At 42.9% G+C, this 27,944-nt stretch overlaps 1 long non-coding RNA gene across 1 annotated transcript; it reads left to right on the top strand.

The window, feature by feature from the left end:
- The first annotated feature begins 730 nt into the window (after nucleotides 1-730).
- Nucleotides 731-8,556, top strand: LOC101949174 (uncharacterized). Its single transcript, XR_006174432.2, has 3 exons — nucleotides 731-869; nucleotides 2,013-2,110; nucleotides 3,629-8,556. It is a non-coding gene; the product is annotated as an uncharacterized LOC101949174 (long non-coding RNA).
- Nucleotides 8,557-27,944: the final 19,388 nt, after the last annotated feature.

The following is a 27,944-nucleotide window of genomic DNA, read 5'->3' as shown; positions in this document are numbered from 1 at the left end:
TGGATCCAGCCTGCGAGGCATTCCCAAAAGCAAAGTCCTCAAACAGTGACGATCTCTTGGAGTCGGGCCGTGGTTTAAAGTACTAAAAGCAAATATTACAGAACATCGTCCGCCTCTAGCTTCATCTCCCCCCGCGGGGCCAGAGGCGCACAATGTCCCAGACATAGTCAACCTGAGCACTGGACAAACCAATGAGAATGGAGGTGGCTGCTGATAAACCCCGACACTACACCAGGGGCTCGCTCCCGAGGGGTTGCCACCGCCTACCGTGGAGCTCGAGGGTCTCTCCCACCGTCTACGGGAGGAGCAGCCTGAGGGTCTCTCCCCCCCGCCACCGAACGTTGGGACAGAAATAGAACGCTGAAGAGCCCACTATTCTTTCCACCCCTGCTGATCCAGAACCAGGCACAGCTGGCAACCGGTGCCTACAAACCTCCTTCCGCCCCCAGCATCGCGCTGCCTCTTACCTGGCCCGCTCCTCCGGCAGCCGCCCGGCTTCTCCTCTGCGGTGAGTGAGTGTGCGGAAGCCGGAACCGGTCCCTCCTTAGCCGCTCTCGGCTTCACACACAGCCGCTCGCTGTGCAGCCTAGGAGGTTCCGGGCGGCGGCGGCTGGATCCCGGATCCTTTCCCCGGTGCCAGGGTCTCCAGGACTAGTGTGGCTGCCCGAGAGCAGTATCGATCTGCAGGGCGTACGGGTACCTTGGAAGCTGAACTTTGAGCGGACACGCGGCCGGGGGCAAAGCGCTGTCTAAAAATGCCCCTTCTCGTGCGGGGCAGCACAAAGCCAGGCGTGCTCAAACTTGGCCGGTGCTGACGGCCACCGTGATCCTTGATCTTGCCCAACTCCTAAGCCGAGACTCTGTTTCCTGTATGTCTGCGAAGTCCTGGATAAATAATAAATCATGTATAAGATACAAAAATAATGCATGTAGATAGACACATTGTGAGCCCAATAACCGCATCTGAGCAATCGTCTCTGGTCAGCATTGCCTCGGGAAATAAAACTAGATTGCAGGGTTTGTGTAATGTTTGCTTTTTAGTGATGGGATAAGCTTTAAATGAGCAAAGCCAGTAGCTGTTTGGGCTCCTGTTGTGCATATGTGCATGTTAAAATCAGAAGTAAGAACTTGATTTAATATATATATTATTATAGAGAGAGAGCGTGCACCTCTTTGGCAATTTAAAGATAGGTAAGATCTCTACTGGAAAGAGTGTACAATCTAACCAGAGTAGGTACAAATAAATCATGAGAGATGTGATGTAATGTGATTCATCAGAACATTCTGATGTACATTTTATTTTTAGTTCTATCATTTTTGGTGTGTGTGTGTGTGTGTGTGGTGGGGTAGACTGAAGGAGTCAAGGTGGGGAGAAAAAGAGATGCAAGCAGAAATGGAAAGGCTCTGAAAGCATAGATCAAAACAACAGTCAAAGTGGATTTTTTGATGACACATACTAGCAAATGTTAAATATATAGCTGGTGTGGGAATTTCCAGGATGCAGTGTAGGAGCACCGCTTTTAAATTCCATTGAAATACATTGGACAGGGATTGGAAGAACACAATAGAAAATGTGTGGTCACCAAATGACGACTGACCCTCTTAAGCTAAGACAGTTGGCATGTTCTTGCCCCTTTTGGCCCAAGTGGTTAGCCAAAAAATTGGGATCTAATAGGTTGTTCCAGTTAGGAGGAGAAACTGGTGATAATCAGGTTTCATTCAGTCTCTAAGGTGCCACAAGGACTCCTCTGAGCAAAAGCTCCTGGGTGGGTTCATATATTCCTTTTCTTAAGTGGGGGCTTATGCTTACAGTTATGTTAATCGAAAGGTGAGTTCACACCTATCATTCTTAATGGGATTTTAACTCAACCCCTAATAAGATTTCACCCAGCCCATAACAATATAAACATAATTGTAATATATTTGCTTGTATCATCCTTGACTGAAAACTAGAAATTGCTTGCTGTCTGAGTTTACCAGCAATAATAAACATTCATATTTGATCTCTGCAGAAAAAGAAGGACCATGGACTACATTTGATCTGTTGGATTACGCTTTGGGTACCTGCATCCTGGAGAGAAGCCAGAAATCTCTCTCCATCTTCATTAGTGTGGGTACTAATTAAGCAGAACATTTTTCTGCTGATTTAAAATGTATGGTACTGGTACAGTGCTTGAAAAATAATTGAAAAAATCTTTCTTATTAACATTAATGGCTGTATGTTACACCTTTGACCCTCTCTTCTAATCTCTCAGAGAATATCCCTTAACGTTTTAGGCCTCTTGCCTTCATCTGTCCTGGGCTGAAATCCTGTGATTCTCCCACTCTGACTAGTCCTTAAGGTACGCTACCCTGAGCATAAACCATGATTCATCAGTAGGCCCAACTGGGCTCAGTGCCTCCAATCTTCCCTTCAGAAGTTGTGACCCAAACTATGACCCAATACAAATTTTTGTTTAATCTTAACATCAGAAACCTAGCAAAGAGAAAAACACAATGAAAAGCCTGTCTGCATATACATCTTATCTATAGGCTTAGGCATAGGTGCTGGAGCTGGGGGTGCTGCCATACCCCCTGGTTTGAAGTAATAATAACAACCCAAATATATGGTTTCCACCTTCAGCACCCCCACTATAAACATTGTTCCGGCACCACTGAGGTAGGCTAATCTTATTCTTATCACAGCTCCTTTTACCTCTGGGGCCCTAACAGCCTCTGCCTCCCTCTTCCCTGACCTTCAGGGACTCTCCATTTATCCACCCAAAGTTCTTTGTTCTATTTTTTCCTGTTTGTTACAAGCTAGGAAAACCTGCTGCCACCAAGATAGACTGGTTAGCTCAGAATGGTGGTAGGTAAAACTTCAAAACGAATGACACCTGCATTGTCTTTTAAGTATCGCTAAATGGGGGCTGTCAGAAGCTATTGTCCTCTTTCCTGCTTATGTGCAACTCACCCCTGCTTGAATTAACTTCTTAAAATCATATATTGAACCACACAATAACAAACAACCAGATGGAACATATAATAGTCATAAAATATGACAGGCAACCCCCCATCCTTCATATATGTTTGTTTGTGCACATGTTCTAATATTCATTAGAAGATGTTTAGTGTAGTTATTAAATTTATATGTTCTACAAAACTGAAGGTGAGGGAGGAAAGCTGGTAGTATTTCTAGGACAAGACTCCCACTAGAGCTATCAATACTGCTCTTTAACTGACTAGGTGGGTTTCTGTTGAGTAATGCCCTCATGTCAGCCTAGCAGCACTGACTCTGCTACAGCCCTAAACCATTCTGCCTGGGGACCAAGAGACCGAGACCAGAAATGAGGGACAATGAGGGTCACCTTGGATAAGCTAAGGAATACATATAATATTGTGTGCAGTATTTTTTGTCATATTGTTAGATTAATTGTAAATCCCGTGGTATACATGGTGGTTCCTTTCTTCTCTGCTCAAATACTATGTTGTCCTGCAACTTTTGTAGTCATGTGGAAAAATGGGTGGAAATAGCTACCAAAGCAGAATGTTGGTGTTTTATACCCAATCTTCACTGATATAAATTGTTGAGTTGTGTAAGGTGCAGAACAACAGAGACTCAAGCAATCTTTCTTTCTTTTTAATTCAGGTTTCTGGGGCTGGATAATTGGACTGAGCAGGAGCACTGGGGAGTCAGAGTGATATGCTGGGTATTGGTGCAGTGAGGCAGCAAAAAGCCTGCTGATCAAGCCTTTTCTTCACATCCTGCCTTCTTGACTCCATAACTCAGTTCATTAGCTATCCTCCTTACTGCCTAATATGCCTCCCTGGTTACGTCTACACTGCAAAACCAAAATAAAATCCCCCACAACAGCAAGTCTGAGTCTCTGGTCCATAGTCTCAGGTTTGTGCTATGGCACTAAAAGTAGCAATGTAGACATTCCCTCCCACTCAGGCTGGAGTTCAGGCTCTGATACCCCCCCTCCTCACCAGGTTTCATAACCTGAATGGGAGCATCTACACGACTGTTTCGCACAGTAGCACAAACCTCACAAGCCTGAGTCTGTAGACTTGGGCTCTATGACTCTGCCATGGGTTATTTTGTTTGCTTATTTGTTTGCAGTGTATGTGTGCCCCCTGGCTTCTCTACCTGCTAGTTCAGAGGCTGTTGCTCATCCCAAAGTTACCTACAGTCTACACAAATCTGAAGTCTCTTCACTCTTGGTGTTGTAAATTAACATCAGAAATTAAAATCATGAAGCTGAAGTTACAGAAATAGTTATTTACACTAAGAGAAGGGGTTCTCTGCATGAATAATTTGAGTCTCTCCTTTTGTGTCTTTGATAAACATTTGAGTCTTAGCAGGTTGAGAGGTCGCCTAGTTGTTTTTATGCCTCCTGCAAGCCTTTCACAGATTTGCTAAGATACACTAGCAATAAAGTATCTCAAAGTGGCTTTCCATTTTGTCAAATTTAGGAAGTCTGTCAGAGAAAGAAGCTGCTCCTTAGAGAAGATAGGTTGCAATGAAACATAGGTTGATGGTGTCAAGATTGGATAATGAGACATTATCAGTGCATCTCACTGTAAGTTCTCAAGTCATTTTGAAAATATAATAAAGCTTGTTAGCTGTCACGTCCAAATAACTATGGACCTAATTGGTGTAATTTATTTTTAATTAAATACATGGCACTTGCCTTTTTCTCTAAAATACCCTGGCTGTTTCCATCTAATTAAGCTCCTGTTACCTTCCTACCTATTCCAATAATTACCTTCATTATTGCAATGCCTCTGTACAGCATTCAATGTGTCTGGCTCCCAGGGCATTGTATTATAAAATGGGTGCAGTGTATATGTTTCTAACTGACTTTTGAAAGTGCATACATCAAATGTAATTTCCTTTTAAATCATAGCCTTGCAGCAAGTGACCTTAAAAGCTATGTCAATATTTGCTTGATGTAAAATCATTTTGTCCAAAGACACTTGTCCCTGCTGATTTAACTATATAAAGAAAAAGGGAATAAAGAAAGGAACCTCAGGCAAACATTTACTGGTGTATAGTAAAGTATCATGTTCAGATAGCATATTCTGAAATGTACCCGGTTACATTAGGTGAGGGAAAGATTGTATGTTTTTCTTTTGTTTTATAACTGATGCTTAGAATTATTATTCATACCATGCACTGCAACTCAGTAAGAAATCTCTAACTGGTCATTTCATCGGATCATGTGTTTGTGAAGTACACCAGAAAAAAAAATTGTTGCTAAGAGATTAGGATTCAGCAAAGCACGTAAGCACATGTTTAGTGGTCCCTTGTGACCTTAATCTATTAATCTTTTTTGTGAATCTTAAATTGCAGAATTTCCCATTTCTTCCATTATGTCCATGAAGAACAGTGAAACCATCCATTCCATGTAATATAAGCCAAAGAGTGTAGCTGTTATCTGAGATTTATTACTGATTCTCATATTGGATATTTGATTCAGCCAGGGCTTAAAGAACAGCTCATGCTTTTGAAGACTTAAAATGTGGAAATGAGTATCGTAGTGGTCTTGCATGTCAGGGCTTTCTGGTGATGGCTCTGTTATGTTCTAATCTAGCAATGTATATTCTTCTGGTTCATCTGTCTCTCTCAAGGCCCCCATCTTTGCCTGAGGAGTTTACCAAAGCATGATAGCAATGCAATCTTCAAAATAAGTCCTTGATCCTGCTGTGACGCACGTACATGCTTAACTTTACACACTGTTCATGGGACTTCAATGGGACTACTCACATTGCATGTTAAGCACGTGTGTAAATCATTGTAGGATCAGGGCTTAAGATGTTAACAACATGATTCAATGTTTTGCCCCTTGACTTCAAAACATGCAGTGTAATAGTGGAAGAACTTTTATATCTACCTATTTGTGCATGTGGAAAAAATACACATACGTGAATGCAATATAAGCAGTACGTATGTCATACAAGAGGCTTCTATGACTTCCATATAAACTATTTTTAAGGATGGTCCAGTGGTTAGGGCGCTAGCCAAGAATTTAGGCCAGGGTGGGCAAACGTTTTGGCCCAACGGCCACATCGGGGTGGAAATTGCATGCAGGGCCATGGATGTAGGGCTGGGGCAGAGGGTTGGGGTGCGGGAGGGAGTGCGGGGCGTGGGAGGGGGTGTGGTGTGCAGGAAGGGGCTCAGGGGGTTGGGGTGCAGGAGAGGGTGTGGAGTGTGGGGGGGCTCAGGGCAGGGGGTTGGGGTGTGGGGTTCAGGAGGGGGCTCAGGGTAGGGGGTTGGGGTGTAGGAGGGGTGTGGGGTGCGGCAGGAGGCTCAAGGCAGGGGTACCTCCCCCAAATCTCCCATTGGCTGCAGTTCTCTGTTCCCGGCCAATGGGAGCTGCGGGGGGCAGTGTCTGCAGGCGAGGGCAGCCTGCGGAGCCTTCTGCCCCGCCCCCTCCCCAGGGGCCGCAGGGATGTGGTGGCGGCCACTTCTGGGAGCGGCGCAGGGCTGGCAATCCTGTGGGCCGGATCCAAAGCCCTGACGGGACAGATCCGGCCCGCAGGCCATAGTTTCCCCACCCCTGATTTAGGAGATCAAGGCTAATTTCCCAGTTCTGCCACAGACTTCCTGTGTGACCCTGAGCAAGTCATTTAAACTCTCTGTGTCTCTGTTCCCCATCTGTAAAATGGGAATAATAATACTTCCATACTTCATAGAGATGTTGTGGGAATAAATACATTAAAGACTGTGAAGTGCTTGGAGATCTACTGATGAAAAGCACTATTACAAAGTTTTGTATTAAAGTGGTTACACATTTGAAATATATATATGAGCTATACTTTCATATATGAAATATATATTTCCTTTAACAGAGGCAAGGCAATCAGTTTGAGTGTGAAGTTTATTTAATATGTGATTTATACTTTTCTGATACAATAAATACTCGCGCAACTTGATTGGTTAACATGTGTGTATATATAATGCAATTGTGATAAGGTGGATCAGTTTTAGCCAAACGAGACTCTAATTTTAATATCTTCAGTATCACTCTCATCTAATTTGCCCTAAAATTAAATAGGAAAACTGTTCAGTATGCATTTGCATAAGTCTTCTAAAATGGAAAGCTATTGAGCAAGGTAAAGCCATAATTAAAGGGGGAAATTACCATCTAGTTAAAAAGCAATGTGAAAAAGGTACTGTGGCATGCAGTTTTGTGTTCAGGAATATATGAAACAGCTAAAGTACTGAATATGCTACTGCAATTGTTTAAGAAAATAGATGGAAAATTAATATTCTGTCTTATCTCTCCCAATGTCAATGGGATTCTTTTCATTAGCTTCAATGGATGTTGGATCTACTTGATAGTAGGAGGCATTGCCTTGGAGATTTTTCCAATTATCTTCAAACACATAAAAACTTTTCAGAATTTCCCCCCTCCCTCACTGGTGTTTCTAACTTCCAGGGAACACTAAAATAGAACTCTGCAGTTAAACTCCAATATTGGCTATAGATAAGAAACAGAATTATACCCTGAGATTATAATGAAATCGCACAGCAATTTATCACAGAGAGTTTTATATTTCATTTTATGTAATACCTATATTACAAATAATATGTCTGAATGTGAGTAATTGCGTGTAAAATCATATGCTTATGGAACTGTGAATGACAGAGCTAAGAACCACTTCATGAGTTTTTCAGCAATCCAAGTCATGGATATCAATCCTCAATAATTCTGGTTCATTTCAAGAAACTATTTGGTTATATTCCACTGCTGTTTGGTTGGTATTCCCAGAGCAGTTCTTATCCATTCTCATTTTTGTTTTCTTTGTTAAATTTCATTGGAATTGTCATTATAAACACACAGTCCAATCACTTCTCAGTGTTATTGAAATGTCACTATATGCTCTATGCTGACAATATGTACTAAACTCCTTATTTAGATTTATTGCAAAGTAATGAATCTGTATTGCTTTTTTAAATAGAGGTGTGTGAATAAGTAATGTATCCTAATAAGTCTTGTGGTGTTACACATAGATATATTTTTGTACATGTTCTAAGTTTTGTTTTTAAGAAGCCGAACAAAATATTTATTGATGTAGAATAATCATGGGTCCAAGGGTTTGTTGAATTATTTATAATATTTATATAAACAATTATACAAAACTGTACACTATAGTAGATAATGGGAACAAGCAAAAAGCAAACACTTCACAAAAACCATATTTTGGACACGTATCCCATTTCACCCTCAATGTCATCCTAATCAATTAACAATACATTTCTCAAACAACTGTGTTTTCTTTTTTGATAAGAAGGAAGTTCTTTCAACATGTACATACAGTAATATAGAATGTTTTGCATTACAGGTGTGTTGAATTTAATGGTAGTGTGATGTGCCAGAAGGATAGACTGGGCGTCTGAAGAAGTCCGATAACCATAGAATTACTATAACACAGGCAGGGCAGTACCAGGTTTTACCCTTCTAATTTGTCTCAACATGTGCTTGGAGGGATCACCTCTAAGAATCAGAGAAGCTTGTTCTACACATGCATTCAATTTTTGGCTTCTTGGGAGAGATTACTAGTGTTGATCCCAATTGTAATAGTGGTTTTGGTTGTTTTGTTTTTACCTGGTTCTGGATCTGACTTTTTAGACAGGTATCTACATTACAAAAGTAATGAGACTGCAGCACATATCACACAAGTCTCTGAGGAGCAGTTAGATGGTAATGACTTTTGGTCACTACTTGCTCCCTTTGGTGTAAAATAGCTTGAATTCGACCACCTGGGTATGTAGCAAAAGCCATTTGTTGAACAGGTCTTTTGAGAGAAGGATTAGGATATGTTCCTGGCTGTGATTCTTTTTTTGGTGTCAAGGGGAGGCTTTTCTGAAATTTTGTCCAGTTTTATTGTTGCCTGGCTGAGGTAAAGTTTTATTTCCACTTGATTACTTAAAGGTGCTACCTGGTGAAATTACTTTGTGTGTGGTTAGTATTTATGTTGCTAGTTGATTTCTACTGTAAGTCTAGTTATTGTCCAGGTACTCAGACCTTCATATGGCTGTTCTTCTTTTTTTTTTTTTTTTTTTTTTTTTTTTCTCTTTTCTTAAATGTTATATGTAAATAAATATCCTGGAATGCTTTTAAAGCAGTGACCTAAAAAAGAGAGGCTTCACATCCCATTACCAGTCCCCTGAGCCATTTGTCCCCTTGACTGTCATTTACATTTGTTTAACATAAAACTTCCATATAAAAACCCAGGGTGATAGCTATTCAGCACACTATGGCTTTCAAATATGAAGATATGAAATCTCATTTTCTCTGAGTTCATTTGTGACCTCAGGGGCCCTTTAACTTCTAAAGGCTGTAAACTAAGGTTTGAAAGGGGTCAACAAAGAGAATAAGGGGAATGAATATGTTTCTTATGATGGGCTGGATCCAGCTCCATTTGAAGACATTCGGAAGTTTTGCCATTAGCTTCAAGGGAGACTGGACCCTTCTGGAAGTCTGAGGATTTCTAAAGTATGCCCTGCTGAGGCAGTGTGCCATTGTGTATGTTAGTATAGATTTCTAGGCAGGAGCATGTCAATGTGTGAGTTAGTGCGGATTTCTAGGCACCAGTAAGCCTGTCATTTTGTGAGTCACTGATAATTTCTATGCATGAAGTGACTGTTTCTGTGCTGAAGTATGAACAAACAAAATCCAGAGCCTCCAGTCATTCCAAAATAGCCTAATCAAGGCTATCAAATAAATGGATTGTCAAAAAAATTATTTCGCTTGCTGAATTTATTAATGAAGTTGCAGAAACAAAAGGAAATTCAGCATTCCAGATCCCTCCCTGGGTCTTTTTTGAACATTTCATGAAGAGCAAAGATAAATACATGTTAACATATTCATGCTTAAGTATGTAAAATCAAGGGGGCAGCTGGTGATTATTGTGCATATTGAATGGTGAGAGAGGTGCATCTTGTCATTTGCAGTGAATCGCTTCTGTCTGATGTATCCTTAGATAGACTGAGAACTGGAAGCAATTGGTGAAGGAGGTAACTTCATGTAAGCATGTGAGTGACAGACTGCAAATATTTCATGAAGGAACTTAGTAACTATATGAGATGAAGTTTGAGAGTTCAGTTCTTGAGCATATGTTAACATCTATACTCTGATAAGTTACATCCTTGGCATACATTAATATAAAGAAATGCAGACACTGAATCTTTAGAATACAAAGAACTAAGACATTTGGACCTCATAATAATCAAGTTAAGAACAGGCACAAAACTCCAGGCCAGTGTGTGAATATCTGATCCTTGCAGATATATATATTAACTACATCTTAGATCTTTAGTTCAAGTATGTACTGTAGATAGTTTGCTACACTTCAGGAATGCTCTTGTACAAAGCAGGCTCCTCTCCAAAGCGTCTTATTTAACCTATCCCCAAAGCATCTTGTGTGTCATGGAATAGTGATTAAAGAAAGACTTGCAGAGTTTTCAAACAAAAGGGCACAATACAGGGCATCAAAAGTAGGTGATGAGATAAAATTGGGGAAAAACTGACAGAACCCACAGATCTCTCCATGCCCCAGGAGATCCTAGAATACAGAAATCATGAGGGGACTCATTATAATAGAATTAAATTATTTTTATATATTATATGAACCTAATTTTGTATACTATAAAGCAAGACTTTCCGCAAGAGGGCGTTCCTTCAGTCAGGTATTTTCATTACAGCGCTAGCACTGGCTAGTACAGGAGAGATTTTGTTAAATCCAAACAAATGCTAAGAATCTGGCTGAGTTTATAAAATCCACTGCTGTAGAACTAGGAGTACTTGTGGCACCTTAGAGACTAATAAATTTATTGAGCAAAACCCACTTCATCGCATGCATGCAATGGAGAATACATTAGGAAGATATATATACACACAGAATATGAAGAAATGGGTGTCGCCATACCAACTGTAATGAAAGTTAATCAATTAAGGGGCGCTATTAGGTGAGATATCAGCAGGAGGAAAAAAAACTTTTGTAGTGATAATCAGGATGGCCCTTTTCAACAGTTGACAAGAAGGTGTGAATAACAGTAGGGGAAAAATTAGCATGGGGAAACAGTTTTTGCTTTGTGTAATGACCCATCCACTCCCAATCTTTATTCAAGCCTAACTTAATGGTGTCTAGTTTGCAAATTAATTCCAATTCTGCAGTTTCTCATTGGAGTCTGTTTTTGAAGTTTTTTTTGTTGGAGTATTGCGACTTTGAGATCTGTAATTGAGTGACCAGGGAGGTTGAAGTGTTCTCCGACTGGTTTTTGTAGAACTGCAACTGCAGAGTTTGTAAACTATCTGAGGGTGTGATCCAAAACCTGTTTAAGTCAATGATAGGCTATGGTGTCAGCACACCAGTGCCCTAACTGTTGCCTATGTAAAAAAAAAAAAAATTTGACATCATGGCAAAGCAGAGTTTTAAGGAGGAATCTGAAGAAGAGCAATGAAGTGGCTTTGCAGACATTTATGTGAACTACTTCCCAAGCATGAAGGTGCTTGTTTGAAAATTTAACTAGTGGGTCACGGAGGCAAGCATCATGGGTGAAGGAGAGATGATAGTTCATGAAGGACCTAGAAAGTGAAGATACAATAGAAAAGAAGCAGCCAGTTGAGGGGTGCAAAGAGAGGGGGCGCAGAAGATAAACTTCGCAGCAGCATTCTGAATGGATAGGAGCAGGGCAAGTTTGTATTTGCCAAGGCCAGAGAAAAGTCCGTTGCAGCAATCAAGATATGAGATGATGAGAGCTTGGACAAGAGTGTTAGCTGTGCAGATAGATAGGAAAGGCATTATCTTAGAGATGTTATTCAGAAAGAATCAGCAAGATTTAGACATAGCCTTGATGTGAAGACCTAGAAAAAGTATGAGTAATGAAAATGTTTTCAAAGCTGGTTTGCCTTTATGCTGGTGAAACAGCCTCATGTCATATCAATATTGGGGGGAAGATAGAAGTGTTTTCATATTTTTTTTTTGTAGCAAAGTTGAGAATGGGACAGAGGGACAGTAGTCCCTTTCAGTTGTAGTAGCCAAAGGATTTTTCTAGAGGAGGGCAGGAACTGTCATCTTTTCTTCTCTTTGAACTAATGACCTATTTTTCCCACTGTGACTACATGTTCCAATTAGTCTTCCCTCCCTCATACTTCCCAAAACCTCATTCTTAGGAATCTAAGAGCAGATGAGGGAGCAAAATGACTTGAAAGATTCAGAAAAACCTACAATATTAAAATCGGGGGGGGAAATACAGGTTTTTAAAAGTCACTTTGATTTCATTTATTTCACAAGCTTTTAATAAACACTGGGGGTAAGATCCTGTTCTCAGCTACTCAACATTTATACCAGTGTAAACAAGAGCAGACTCTAGCCCTACATTTCTATTAACAAATAGTATGAGAGTTTTGTTACTATGGAACAATAGTGACCTCCTGTGGCCAGCTAGGTTAAATGCCGGTTTGTTTTGAGAGACCTGCTCCATATTTAAAGAAGTTAGTCTGAATTTTTGTTAGATTAAAATCTATTTTCAGTGCTAGTTAAAGTGGCCTAACCATCTTGGGGAGAAGCCATTTGATTACAATTTAAAATTTGCTAGCATTTGGCCTATTGATTCCTCTTGCCCAATACAAATTTAATTACAGCTTATTTCTGTAACCTAAGATCAATTGAAAATTTTCAATGAAACCAAAAGCAAACAAACATTTACAGCACTTCAGAAGAATGTTCACATCAGACTAAACATTTGCAACCCAAACATTGTAGCATTGTGCTAGTATAGGAGAACCAAACAGAGAAGTTGAGTCCTTTGTTTTCACCGTTCTTTGGTGACTGAAATACAAACAGTAAACCATCAACATTGATGGTGAAAAGTACATTCGATTTCTAAAAATATTTCATTATTTATAATCTTAGGTTGTGTTGACACGGGTAAGGATTTGTAAAATGATATTTTAACCTGATAATATTCCCTTAAGGTTGCAAAACAGTTTTAGTCATAACCCTCCTGATTTGGATGCTCCTAACTTTCTGAAATATTCATATTTCTGGATGTTTGATCATCATCCAAATGTTAAAAAAAAAAACTTTTCAACTAGTTTTGATATTTATATATGTGTTTGGGTAAGACAGGGAAAACTGCACTTTTGTATCGCCTTTGCCTCTACTGGATAACTCAGTAATGGCAACACTTTGAAACTTGACACATAAATAGTCCTGAGTAGGTGTGTGTGCACTAGAAAATGTTTGTTCTCATTTTTCTACATGGTGGTCGCCACCGTGTAAACAGTATGTAAAATGAGTGACATTGGTGCTGGAAAGTGAGTATACAAATCTCTAGTCTAAACATCGCTTTTGAGGAGCACATCTACAATTCCCAGTTACTTTGAAGAAAGGCATGGTTAGAAATGTACAAAATTCATTGCCACAGGATGTCATTGAGGCAAAGAACTTAGCAAGATTCAAAGAGGGATTGGATGTTTTATATGAATGACAAGAATATGCATACTTATAACAGTTAATGCTAACACAGAGTATTGGAAGGGATATGAAACCTCATGCTTCAAGGTTTAAGACAATCTCAAATTAGAAGGGATTGTGAGGAGACCACCCTACATCTGTCCCATATTTCCTGTATCTTCCTCTGAAGCATCTTGTGTTCGCTACTGTTAGAGACAAAATGCTGGCCTAAATGGACCTCAAGTCTGATTATATGCTAATTCCTGTGACTGTGTGAAAAGGTTGAGCAAGTAATGTAGAAAAATTCACACATCAAAGCATTCCTATTTCTACCCAAACCACCTCCAAAAATGCATCATCAGTGCATAATCACCCTGGTGTTGTAGAAACATTGCTACTATTGGTGGGATTGCATCAGTTTAAAGCAACTCTCTGCTGCTTCTCCAGTTGCTCTGATACAGTATGCCCCTGATTTGTGTTCACATTGGTGGAACACTATGGGCATTGAACATAAGGCACTATTTTTCTCCCCAATTCCGCAACAGGTCTGATAGTGGTTGAGGCTTACACGTCAATTGGAGCACCACTAAGATATACTAGCAGCCCAAAGGCTGCTCTCATTTAGACCAATAGCCAATGGTCCCATGGAGCCGTTCCAGAGCCAGGGATCAACTCTTGGAGTAGCAGCTGCTCCAGTGATTTGATGCCATCCAAAGACTCCCTTATGCTGAGGCAGTCCTTCAGCGGCTGGATACCATGTACCAGAGAACTTTAATATATTTACAAAAGAGGAGAAAGGTGGTTGTGGTTTGTTTTTTGTTTTTTGCCTCTGCTATAAAAATGAGAGAGAAAGTTTGATAAAGACAGTTACATGACTCTGTCCAAGGACTGGCACCCTCAATTGGAAGATGCTGCAGCAAAATCTGCCAGGCCCTGGCCACCTGAAAGAGAAAAACACAAGGAGGGACATTAGAATGAAATGATAGAAAACCCAGGAATATGCTAAATAGGTAAAAGCTACCCTACTCCCAAATAAATTGTAAGGGCTTGCTTCTCTGGTCTTACACCAGAGAAAAACCAGAGATAGCAGAGTTCTGCTCTAGCATGTCTGTCCCTTCCTCCTCTCGCCCACATCCTGCCCTAGGAACACACTGCACCCTTCCCCTTATGTAGGTCTTGCAGGATGGAGGGGGATAGGGGACACAGATTCAGATGATGGTAGAGCCACCTCCACAAACTTTATGCTGGAAGAGATTCCCCTGAGCAGGGACAATTCTCCACTGACCTTCTCTGCTCATGTTAGTGACCGTTAGCAGACCAGAGACTCTAGCCCGGGATCTCAAACTTATCATCTAGTGGTGCTTGATCACCCCATCCCCTTAGATTACAGTCATGGCCATGTTGGAATCATTGCCATGAGTAACTGGCACATGAACTGACTAGACTGAGGGATTTGTACACACTCTACAGAATAATTTACTGTATTACTGCTGTTACTCTTACTGAGCTGCAAATCACAACAATGAAAATGTCTATCGCTTTCCAATGAACTTTCCTGTCAGATCTTCAGTGTAATGTGATGTCTGGGAAAGGACAGTATAGCAGATCTATTTTGGGGAAGGCCATGGAAATTAGATCTGTACCTCTCCTCCGGAAGCTGAATTCCCTATCACCTCTTACTGAAATTCTCTTAATATTAATTTCTTGTTCCCCGATTAGTTTAAAAACCCCATGACCTAAGAAATGTGTTGTAATTTATGCAAGTTAGACCTTTAAGTCAGCCGTCTCACAACCCTTACAATGTATGTGATGTTCCCGCTCAGGAAATTCTCACTCAAGCTGAGACTGGTGGGGTCAAAGCAAATGTACAGCAGAACCAAAGAAATGTGGTTTACTGGAAACCAGAAGAAGCTTATCTGGATCACAAGTTATTTTTATGCACCGTGTAGCAACATGAACTCAAACTGAAAGGCCAAATGCTGCCATCAGTTATATGTGCACAAATCCGCAATGGGGTGTCCACACCACGCAGGACTGGAAGAGGTAAGGTGGCCAGGTAAGCCTATTAGCTCCACAGACTGCACCTGGAGGAAGAGCCAGGGGGCAGGGAATTGATTACAAGTGGGTTCAGCTGGGCAGGAACAGGTGAGGCCTATAAAGCCTGGAATCTGGCAACAGACAAGTACAGCAGTCACTCCCTGGGAAAATGGAGGAGGGTTTGGAGCTGGTACTCCCAGAGAAAGGAGGCAAATTCGGACTGGTAGAAAGCAGTCCAGGGAAGGAGCAGTGAGGGTTGGGAGAGTAAAGCCCGGAACTGCTTGGTTGAGGGTCTCTGGACTGGAACCTGGAGTAGATGTTGGGCCCAGGTTCTCCTACCAGCCACTAAAGGAGTGACACTTGGGAAGACTGCCTAGGATTGCTGAAGGAAAGACTTTGCTATACCCCAGAATCATAGGATTGGAAAGGACCTCAATAGGTCATCTAGTCCAGTCCAGTCCCCTGCACTGAGCCAGGGCTAAGTATTACATAGACCATTCCTCACAGGTGTTTATCTAACCCAGAGGTAACTAATTATTTTTTGTCAAGGTCCAAATTTCTTGGTCAAGGTACAGTTAAGGTCTAGACTCCAAAGAAAATAATAACAAAAAAATTTACAATAATGCTAATAAAGGGTAAATAAAAAGATTTCAGGGTCTATTCAAAAGCATCTGGTTGTCTGGATTTGGCCCATGTTCCACCTATTGACTACCCCACCTGTTCTTAAAAACCTCCAATGATGGAAATTCCACAACCTTCCTAGGTAATTTGTTCCAGTGCTTAACCACTCTGACAGTTAGGAGTTTTCCTAATGTCTAACCTAAACCTCCCTTAGTGCAATTTAGGCTAGTTACTACTTGTCATACAATGGTCCAGCTATAATTGTGCTGCTGTACCATTTCAAGTGTAAACAAATTAAGAATTACTTAGGACTTCTCCTTTCCCTATTTTAGCCTCAGATCCCACCCCATTAATACTGATGTTTGTTATGTCAGTTGTCTCATCACTGCTAACCTGTTTGGTGAAAACTGTAAGTCATTGCTGCATTATTGTCTTTCCCTCCTCATTAAGTAATGGGCCTTCCCAGTCCTTGGTCGTATTCTTGCTTGTAATGTACTGGGGAAATGTTTTCTTGTCACCCTTTATTTCCCTAGCTAGTTTAATCTCGTTGTGTGCCTTGGCCTTCTAATTTTGTTCCTGCATGCTTGTGGTGATTTTTTTTTTAAATATATATTGATCCTTTGTAATAGGGCCTCATTTTCCTGTGTGTGTGTGTGTGTGTGTGTGTGTGTGTGTGTGTGTGTGTGTACCTATATATGTATGTATATATACATACTATAAAAATTATATATGTAAAATTGAGGAAGGAACAGACAGAATGAAGAAGTTCACCAGCAGTCTGCATATCCCCCTGAGTACTGGTAGTTTACAAAAGCTCTTCTTCACTATATACCAATGGCAGATGCCACGTAAATATTAAGTCATGGCAATTCTGTCTTTGAGGAAACAAGAGCACTGCCTTTCTAAGAAAGGTTAATAAAATCAAAACAAAGATCAATATATTGCTTGAATCTCCTTTCACAATTTTTAAATTAAAATGTCACCTTACTCATAAATTTAGGGTTGTATTTGAACCTTTCACATAGCAACAGTTAGGAGTTTCTCTTGGCCAGGACTGTGACTTTTCTGAAATTTTATTCTGGCTGAAGATTTCTTTTTAACATCAGAACATTATTGAAAATATTACATTGAACTAAGTAAATGAAACCAGAACTTAATAGAGACTGTGAACTAAAGGTTAACTATAGTAATTCATAAGATGTTATCAAGGAATCAACACACTATTTAAGTCTAGAGCAGGATTCTGTATTAAAGTCTATGGAAGGTAATATGGATATTAATATCTGAATATAAAGGTGAATTGAGAATTAAAGTCACTTGTATTTAGAAAAGATTTATTGCACAATTAATTCTTAATGGAATTTTTTTTTAATCTCTGAAATATTATTGCTATTGAATGAAGATGGGAGTGTGGATTGTTTCACCCTTTGTGTGATTTTTGCAGTCTTTTAACATCTGCCTCTATTCTACCCCAGTTACAAACAGGAATCAATTTCTGCAACATATCCATTGTCAGAGATTAGAGTACTAAGATAGAGAGCAAGAGAGTGCACCCCATTCTCTCCCTGTCTTAGGACACAATTCTTCTCCCAGCTCCCCATCTTCCTCAGTTGGTGTGGTGAGATCTTCCGCTCCTGTTTCAATTAACTTTAATGACTGTCCATATGCACAGAAAAATGCTTAAACCTTTGTAATCTCTGCAGGAAGGTGACTAGCAAAGATGAAAAGCAAGTGACTCTTGTCCTGTATGATCAAATGCCACTTTGCTTTGATGTGAATGAATAGCACAGGCTCAGGGCCTTTGCAAACCTGCAAAGAACATGGCCATGTAATCCCGTTTATCATGCTGTCTGGAGTGGCTCACAACCATGAGTGCCAACCTCATAGCCAGTTTGGGGTCTCTGCCCTATGTTCTATAATTAGATTTCACCAACCCAGTAACAAATGTGAACTCCTGAAGCACTAGAACTATCTTACTATAGAGTCACAGACAGTTCCCTTGGGTATTCCAATTTATCTTGCTATCCAGGCAAGCTGGACTTAGTGATAGATGGTAATTTTACACCAAAAATTACAACAATATTCAGGATACTCCCAGACCCAAAGGATTATTCACTTACCCCAGGTCGATTTTCACCATAGACTTCATACCAAAGACAATGCGTGTAGCCAATCCTATAGTAAACTATATGAGGATTTATTAACTTAGCCCTGGTCTACACTAAAAAATTACTTTGGTATAACTACTTTGCTCGGGGAGTGAATAGTCCACACCCCAAGCGATGAAGTTATACCAACCTGAGCGCTTGTGTAGACAGCATTATGTTGGCAGGAGAGCTTCTCCCTCCGGCATAGCTTCCACCTCTCATGGAAGTGGAGTTATTAAGCCAACAAGAGTTCTCTCTCATCAGCCTAGAGTGTCTTCACCAGAAGCACAACACTCTAAATTTGTAATGTAGACCTGCCCATAAAAAATAAATGAGAGTTATCACAACACTGAGGCAGGCAAGCATATATACAAATGAGTCTTTGGTTCCAAAAGGTGACAGAGTTAGAATCATAGAAGATTAGGGTTGGAAGAGACCTCAGGAGGTCATCTAGTCCAACCTCCTGCTCAAAGCAGGACCAACCCCAACTAAATCATCCCAGGCAGGGTTTCGTCAAGCCGGGCCTTAAAAACCTCCAAGGATGGAGATTCCACCACCTCCCTAGGTAACCCATTCCAGTGGTTCACCATCCTCCTAGTGAAATAGTTTTTCCTAATAGCCAACATAGACCTCCCCCACTGCAACTTGAGACCATTACTTCTTGTTCTGTCATCTGCCACCACTGAAAACAGCCTAGCTCCATCCTCTTTGGAATCACCCTTCATGTAGTTGAACGCTGTTATCAAATCCCCTCTCACTCTTCTCTTTTGCAGACTAAATAATCCCAGTTCCCTCAGCCTCTCCTCATAAGTCATGTGCCCCAGACCCCTAATCATTTTCATTTTCCTCCGCTGAACTCTACAATTTGTCCACATCCTTTCTGTAGTGGGGGCCCCAGACTGGATGCAATACTCCAGATGTCACCTCACCAGTGTTGAATATAGGGTAATAATCACTTCCCTCAATCTGCCGGCAATGGTCCTGCTAATCAGCGGCGGCTCCAGGCACCAGCGCAGCAAGCGCGTGCCTGGGGCGGCAAGCCGCGGGGGGCAGCCTGCCGATCGCTCCAAGGGCAGCAGTCAGGCAGCATGCCTGCAGGAGGTCCGCCGGTCCCGCGACTTTGGCGGCAATTCGGCAGCAGGTACACCGAAGCCGCGGGACCAGCAGACCTCCCACAGGCGCACCGCCAAAAGCCGCCTGACTGCCGTGCTTGGGGCAGCAAAAAACTAGAGCCGCCCCTGCTGCTAATGCAGCCCAACATGCCGTTAGCTTTTTGGCAACAAGGGCACACTGTTGACTCATGTCCAGCTTCTCAACCACTGTAATCCCCAGGTCCTTTTCTGCAGAACTGCTGCTTAGCCAGTCAGTCCCCAGCCTGTAACAGTGCATGGGATTCTTCCATCCTAAGTGCTGGACTCTGCCCTTGTCCTTGTTGAATCTCATGAGATTTCTTTTGGCCCAATCCTTCAATTTGCCTAGGTCACTCCGGACACTATCCCTACCTTCCAGCGTATCTACCTCTACCCCCATCTTAGTGTCATCTGTTAACTTGCTGAGGGTGCAATCCATCCCATCATTCAGATCATCAATGAAGATATTGAACCAAACCAGCCTCAGGACTGACCCCGGTGCACTCCGCTTGATACTGGCTGCCAACTAGACTTTGAGTCGTTGATCACTACTCGTTGAACCTGATGATCTAGTCAGCTTTCTATCCACCTTATAGTCCATTCATCCAATCCATACTTTTTTAACTTGCTGGCAAGAATACCATGGGTGACCATATCAAAAGCTTTGCTAAAATCAGGATATATCACCTCCACCACTTTCCCCATATTCACAGAGCCAATTATATCATCATAGAAGGCAATCAGGTTGGTCAGGTATGACTTGCCCTTGGTGAATCCATGCTGACTGTTCTTGATCACCTTCCTTTTCTTTTTCAAGTGCTTCAAAATGGATTCCTTGAGGACCTGCTCCATGATTTTTCCAGGGGCTGAGGTGAGGTTGACCGGTCTAGCTCCCCAGATTCTCCTTCTTCCCTTTTTTAAAGATGGGCACTATATTTGCCTTTTTCCAATAGTCTGGGACCTCCCCTGATCGCCACGAGTTTTCAAAGATAATGGCCAATGGCTCTGCAATCACATCAGCCAACTCCTTCAGCACCCTTGGATGCATTAGATCTGGACCCATGGACTTGTGCAGGTCCAGCTTTTCTAAATAGTCCTTAATCTGTTCTTTCACCATTGAGTGCTGCTCAGCTCCTTCCCATATTGTGCTGCCCAATTCAGCAGTGTGGGAGCTGACCTTGTCTGTGAAGACCAAGGCAAAAAAAAAACATTGAATACCTTAGCTTTATGCACATCATCTGTCACTAGGTTGCCTCCCCCATTTAGTAAGGGTCCCACACTTTTCCTGACCTTCTTCTTGTTGCAAACATACCTGTAGAAACCCTTCTTGTTACCCTTCACATCCCTTGCTAGCTGCAACTTCAATTGTGCTTTGGCCTTCCTGATTACACCCCGTCATGCTTGAGCAATATTTTTATACTCCTACCTAGTCATCTGTCCAAGTTTCCACTTCTTGTAAGCTTCCTTTTTGCATTTAAGCTCACCAAAGATTTCTCTGTTAAGCCAAGCTGGTCACCTGCCATATTTGCTATTCTTTCTGCACATCAGGATTGTTTGTTCCTGTGCCCTCAATAATAGGGTTACCATATTTCAGCAAGAAAAAAAGAGGACGGGAGGAGCCCCGCCCTAGCCCCGCCCCTGCCCCTCCCACTTCCCGCCCCCCCAGAACCCCCAACCCTCCCCCCGTTCCTTGTCCCCTGACTGCCCCCTCCTGGGACCCCTGCCCCTAACTGCCCCCCAGGACTCCACTCCCTATCTAAGCCTCCCTGCCTCTTGTCCCCTGACTGCCCCAACCCTTATCCACACCCCCACCCCCAGACAGACCCCTGGGACTCCCACGCCCCATCCAACCACTCCCCACCCCCTGACAGCCCCCCCCAGAACTCCCAACCCATCTAAACCCCTCTGCTCCCTGTCCCCTGACTGCTCCGATCCATCTCCCCACCCCTGCCACCTGACAGCCCCCCCCAGAACTCCCAAACACTCCCCCCTGCTCCTTGTCCCCTGACTGCCCCCTCCTGGGACCCCTGCTCCTAACTGCCCTCCAGAACCCCACCCCCTACCTAAGACTCCCTGTTCCTTGTCCCCTAACTGCCCCCTCCTAAGACCCCCCCCAACTGCCCCCCAGGACCCTACCCCCTACCTGTACCCTGACTGCCCAAAACTTTCTCCACTCCCCCCAAAAAGCCCCCCCCCCGTTTCTTGACCTCCACCTCCAGAACCTTCCTGCCCCCTGACCTCCTTACCCTGCTGCTCAGAACAGAGTGTTGGGCTCTGTGCAGCCGAGCCGGACACGTGGCTGAGCTCCCCAGCACAACAAAACCTGGTCCCTGGCCCTGCACAACAAAACCCGGTCTGGCCCTGCACAGTGCTGCTGGACTGGGCTGCAAGGGAGCTGCTGGCTCAGAATGCAGGGCGGATCCGGCTCCTCTACAGCTGCTCCTGAGTCCAGCCCGGGACTTCCCTGCAGCCCTCCCAGCCACTCGCTCTGCTAATCCCGGACATTGTGAGTGCTTTACAAATTCCCCCCGGACGCTATTTTTAGCACACAAAAGGAGGACATGTCCGGGTAAATCCGGACGAATGGTAACCCTACTCAATAAGGCTTCTTTAAAATACAGCCAGCTCTCCTGGACTCTTTCCCCCTCATATTAGCCTCCCAAGGGATCCTGCCCATCAGTTCCCTGAGGGAGTCAGTCTTTGCTGAAGTCCAGGGTCCGAATTCTGCTGCTCTCCTTTCTTCTTTTTGTCAGGATCCTGAACTCGACCCTCTCATGGTCACTTACCACAAGGTCCACACCGCGCTGGGTCAACGGGAGAGTTTCTCCTGTCAACTCCCCTTACTCTTCTCATTCTGGTGGGCAGAGGTGAAAGTAAGCCGGTCCGGTCCAGTCCGGCCTGGCGTACCGGCAAGAGCCAGTATGCCGTGCCAGACTGGACTGGCTTCCGCGGCGGTGATTTAAAGGGCCCAGGGCTCCTGCCACTGCGAGGAGCCCCAGGCCCTTTAAATCCCTATCGGAGCTCTGGCAGCTGGGCTCTCGTGGTGATTTAAAGGGCCCGGAGCTCCGCCACAGCCGGAGCACCACACCCTTTAATTTATCCCCGGAGCCCCAGGGCTCCCAGCCGCCTCTGCAGCTGGTAGCTACGGGGTGATTTAAAGGCCCTGGGGCTCCCAGCCACAGCTGGAGCCCCAGGACCTTTAAATCTTGAAAGGCCCCACCTCTTCCAGTTTAGGCCACGCCTCTTCCAGTTGAGGCCACACCCCTGGTCAGGACTCCAGCGTACCAGTAAGTCCTTTAAGTTACTTTCACTCCTGCTGGTGGGGTACCGGAGTCAACGGGAAAGCAATCGGTGGTCAATTTAGCAGGTGTTCACTAGACCCGCTAAATCAACCCCCAGTGGATCGATCATCGCAGCGTCAATCCCACTGGTAGTGGAGACAAGCCCTTAGTCCTATAACTCACCAGAATACACAGAGCACCTTACAATGGCTGGGGACCTACTGGTCCCCAGACCCACATCTTATTTAGACAATTGTCTTTTCTTGCAAAACTTTTCTAAATGTTGGTACCTATGCAAAGAACACAGCACAATCAGCAGTGCTCCACTTCTCCTACAGCAGAAGTCTGGTGGGGGAGGATCTCTAGAGGTCCAAACACACACTTAATATAAAGTACTAAGAATAATTCTTTATACAGATAATAATTCTGGATAGTGTTACGGAGGAGTCCAGTCATGGTACATATTGGTACCAATGATGTACGGATAAAAAAGTGGTAAGTGATGTGGCAAAATTTGCAGATGAAACAATTATTTAATTTAGTCAAGACCAGAGAAGACTCTGTGAAGACCTTCAGAGGAACTGGACAAGGTAGGTGGATTAGCAGCATAGTGGCAAGTGAAGTTCATGGATGACAAATGCAGAGTAATACACGTTAGAAGGAATAATTTGAACTAATAATTCAATAACATTGCAGGGTTCCAAATTAACTGTGTCCACTCAAGGGCTGAATTGAGGACAGATAAATGAAAAGCTCTGCTGCAATTTCAGCAGTTCAGCTGGCCAGTGACTCCTTAAGGTGTCCATAAGTCTACTGGAGTATAAAAAAGAAAAGTACCAGACAGTGTAAACATGACTGGTACAGACCATGCGAACAGGGACATTCCCGGTTTTCAGGACCCCATTATAAAATGGAGAGCTGTCTACCGAGCAAAGTTAGCGTTCAGTAAGAAAGTGTGTGAATTTAAAACACACTGTCTACTACACCCTAACTCCCAGTATGGACACTCTCTTACTGAACATTAAGAGTGCCCTTGGCTGGCTTAGCTTGATGAACACTCTTACTGTTCACTAAAAGTGCCTTTGTGAACAGTAGCTTAATGCACTTCCAAAGTACATTAAGCTACTCTGTACACAAGCCCTTTTAGTATCCATATACTGAGTTGGTGTGGAATAGGTAGGCTAGTACTTTGCACTAACTACTGTAGGCTTTCCCCTATATAGATAAGCCCTGAGCCTGTGCTATTCATTCACATCAAAGCAAAGTGGCATTTGATCATGCAGGACAAGAGTCACTTGCTTTTCATTTCTGCGAGGAGGTGGGTGAAACACAGGTCAGTAGTTTTTTTTGGAGGAGAGGCATAAGGTAGGGTAAGGTTAGTGGCAAAATAATTTGCAGGCCTGGGAGGAATGTTAAGGCTGGCAGGATGTCAAGTTAATGGTATTACACCTCTACCCCGATATAGCGCTGTCCTCAGGAGCCAAAAAATCATACTGTGTTATAGGTGAAACCGCGTTATATTGAACTTGCTTTGATCCGCCAGAGTGCACAGTCTTCCCCCTTCCCCCCCCCCCCAGAGCACTGCTTTACCGTGTTATATCCAAATTCGTATTCTATCGGGTCGCGTTATATCGGGGTAGAGGTGTATATTCCTATCCCAGAGCAAGAGTGGAATTTTAAGGAGCTAGACAGAAGGAGAGTTCCGAATGATCTTGGCAACACAAAAAATAAAATGTTAAGTAGAACTGCTGTACATTTTCACTTCTCTATTATTCAACATTGAATTACAGTAGGTCAAATTCATAATTATTTATTTTAAAGTAAGGTACTGGGAATAAACGAGTCTTGCTGTCTTGCTAGATTGACATATTTTTGAGGCAAGAATGGGCCATTAGATGCTATATAATATAGACCAAATAACTTGACCCAGTTACTTCTGTATCGAGTCTTGTTTGACTAAAGCATGTCTTCCAGAAAGGCATCTACTCTTGATTTAAAAGACTCCAAAAGATGGCGAATTCACCACTTCTCTTGATAGTGTGTTCCAATGGTTAATAATCCTGAATGTTTGGGTTTAAAAAAAAAAAAGGTGCCTTTTCCCTAACTTGAAGTGTCTGGTTCTAGCTTTCAACCACTGTTTCTTGTTGTTCCTTTCTCTGCTAGATTAAAGAGCCTTTTAGTACTTGTTTACTTTTTTTTTTCTTCTTCTGTGAAGTTATTTCAAGTATACCCTATAATCAACTCATGTCTCAAACGTATTTCTGATTAAACAAATTCCTGATTAAGCTCCTGAAGTCTTTCACTGTAGAGCATTTTCTCTGATGCTGGATTTTTTTTGTGTGTGTGTGGCTGTTCTCTGCACCCTCCTTCATTTTTCAACAGCCTTTTTAAAATGTGAACAATAGAATTGGACAAAGTATTCCAGTATCATTTTCACCAATGCTGTGTAACAATATTCTTCAATTAATGGCCCATGGGCCAGATCCAGCCTGGTAGGGCCTTCCATTTGGGCCACTGGGTTTTAGCTGTTCCATCCAGCTCCTTTCTGGGCTCTCAATGGCTCTTGTCCCACACTCCCCTGATGGTCCTGACTGCAGCATCCCCACTGGCTGGAGGGACCTGGGGCAAGCTGGAGCTGGATAGCAGGGCCCCCAGCAGGAAGGGGAACTGCTGATGCCTGGTAGGCATAATGAAAGGGCCAACAGGTGCCTCCAGTCACTGAGCCTTCTGCCAGGTTGCCTCTTTCCTTCCCTGGCTGCAGAGCATCCTCTGAGCTGGCAGTTGCTGGCCTGGGTGGAGTAGTGGTGCTGAGATGCATGTAAGGGTGGAACCACTGCAGCCAGGACCACCAGGGGAGTGCAGGAGCTGGAGCTGCTGGGAGCCATGGGCCCAGCCAGAGCTGAGTAGTAGGACCATCCCTGGTCTGTTACCAAGAGCTGAGGGCGGAGCTAGAGCTAAGTAGCACGGCTGTCCATGGATGGAGATGGAGCCAAGTAACAGGGCTGTCCTTACAACAGATTCTCCAGCTGGGAGCAGGAGTCAGGGAAGGCAAGAATGGGACAGGATCTCGGTGGAGTAGCCCCCGTGCTACTCTGGATCTCCCCCAATTCCCCCACTGTCCTCTCTTCCTCCCAGCTCCCTGCACTCAAGCAGCACTAAGGAGGCTCCTGTCTCCTGCAGCTACTCCCCTCCCTCTCTCTTCCCTTGGGACAGAAAATGCTGATTACACAATGAGCATGGGGGACATACTGTTCATCTGGATAATCAGGATTTTGGGTAAATTGAAATTCAGATAAACAGACTTTAACTGTACATGGCATGATGGTAATCAGAGGAAAAATATACTGAAGTGCATCCCAAAACTTGCCCCTGATGGGACTATCAGTCTGTGTGCCATTCAAAAACCAGCTGACGTACAATCTCTGGCATGCATGCCATCAGTTGCCAATCCCTGTCAGATGGGTGAAGAATTTGTGTGCTTTCTCTAGGGAGCAAACACCTGAACAGCTCTGCTTCTCCAAGATTTGAACATTGCTTTATCTGGCCCCTCAAAAATAGAATTGAACACCACTGCTGTATAAAGTGTTTATTAATCTTAGCTAGTTATTAATTTGTTGGCTTTATTGATATTGTATAATGTGAAATTTGTAGTGACTGTCATGTGGTACAAAGGAAACTCCCTTACAGACATTTAAGTAAATTACAGTTATGCAGTTACTTTCATCAACCAAAATTGTAATCTCACCAAAAAATGAAATTTTGTATAAGACCTATTTTCTATAAAATCATGTTGACTGGCACTAAGTATATTCCCATCCTCTTATTCTTTTCATGATTTTTTTTTTTTTTTTAGGACTAGACAACCTGTAATTACATGGCTCATCCCACTTACCCTTTCTTGAATATTGGCATAACACTAGCATACTCTGTCTTCTGAAATTTCCCTGGTAATCCAAGATTTATTAAAAAATTAAAGTCAAAGGATTAGTGATCTCCTCAGCCAACTCTTTTAGGATTTTTGGTCTGGACCTTTTGGTTTAAAAATGTTTATCCATAGTCGATGTTTAACATCCTCTTTAGTTATTAATGAGCGGGAAAATACTTCATCATCCACATTTTGCCTTTTCTGCATCATTACTAACATTCTTACTATTTAGATCTAGTAAGGGGGCCTATACCATAGGAACAAAAGTAATCCTTACAAATATACTTTTAAAAGCTCGGTCTTATTGTGCTTAGCTCTGCCAGGTCTGGATTTTTCCACTGATGTATTTAGCTTCCCTTATCAATTTTCTGTTCTTCATAACTTTTAATATATTGGTTGGTATATACCTCCCCATTTTCTATGTTATATCCTTTCCCCCCAATTAGTGCCTTCACTTCCATACTGAACCATGATGGGCTTCTACCCAAAATTGTTCTGTTACTTGATTATGGATTTTTGGCCATCTAATAAAAGGCAATTTAGATGGACAGTAGGAAAAACTTCCTAATTGTCAGAGTGGTTAAGCACTGGAATAAATTGCCTAGGAAAGTTGTGGAATCTCCATAATTGGGGATTTTTAAGAGCAGGTTGGACAAACAGCTGTCAGGATGGTCTAGAGAATACTTAGTCCTGCCTTGAGTAGATCAGTGGGTCTCAAACTAGGGCCGCCGCTTGTTCAGGAAAGCCCCTGGTGGGCCGGGCCGGTTTGTTTACCTGCCGCGTCCGCAGGTTCGGCTGATCGCGGCTCCCACTGGCCGCAGTTCGCCGCTCCTGGCCAATGGGGGCTGCAGGAAGCAGGGCAGGCTGAGGGGCATACTGGCCGCCCTTCCTGCAGCCCCCATCGGCCTGGAGCAGTGAACCACGGCCAGTGGGAGCCGCGATCGGTCGTACCTGTGGACGCGGCAGGTAAACAAACCAGCCCGCCCACCCAGGGCTTTCCCTGAGTAAGCGGTGGCCCAAGTTTTGAGAACCAGTGGACTAGATGACCTCTCAAGGTCCCTTCCAGTTCTATGATTCTTCTTAAACAACTCCCAATTTTTATTCCACTTTTCATCATACTCTTCTCCATTTTAGGAAATCAGCCCTTGGAAGCACCACAGATATGCTACTGCCCACATTGAACATAACCATGTAGCAACATACTTAAAAGTCAAATACTGCCTTCAGTTTACATGCAGAAGTCCCATGTAAGTCAAAGGGCAACAGCAGAGTTTATCCACAAGAAGATTAAAACAGACCATATATATTCATCATGTCAACTATCTGTTTACAATAAAGAATAAATGGCCATTGC

The sequence above is a fragment of the Chrysemys picta genome, chromosome 5, assembly GCF_011386835.1.
Source record: "Chrysemys picta bellii isolate R12L10 chromosome 5, ASM1138683v2, whole genome shotgun sequence".
Classification (NCBI taxonomy): domain Eukaryota; kingdom Metazoa; phylum Chordata; order Testudines; family Emydidae; genus Chrysemys; species Chrysemys picta.
This window is presented reverse-complemented; position numbering and strand designations above follow the sequence as displayed.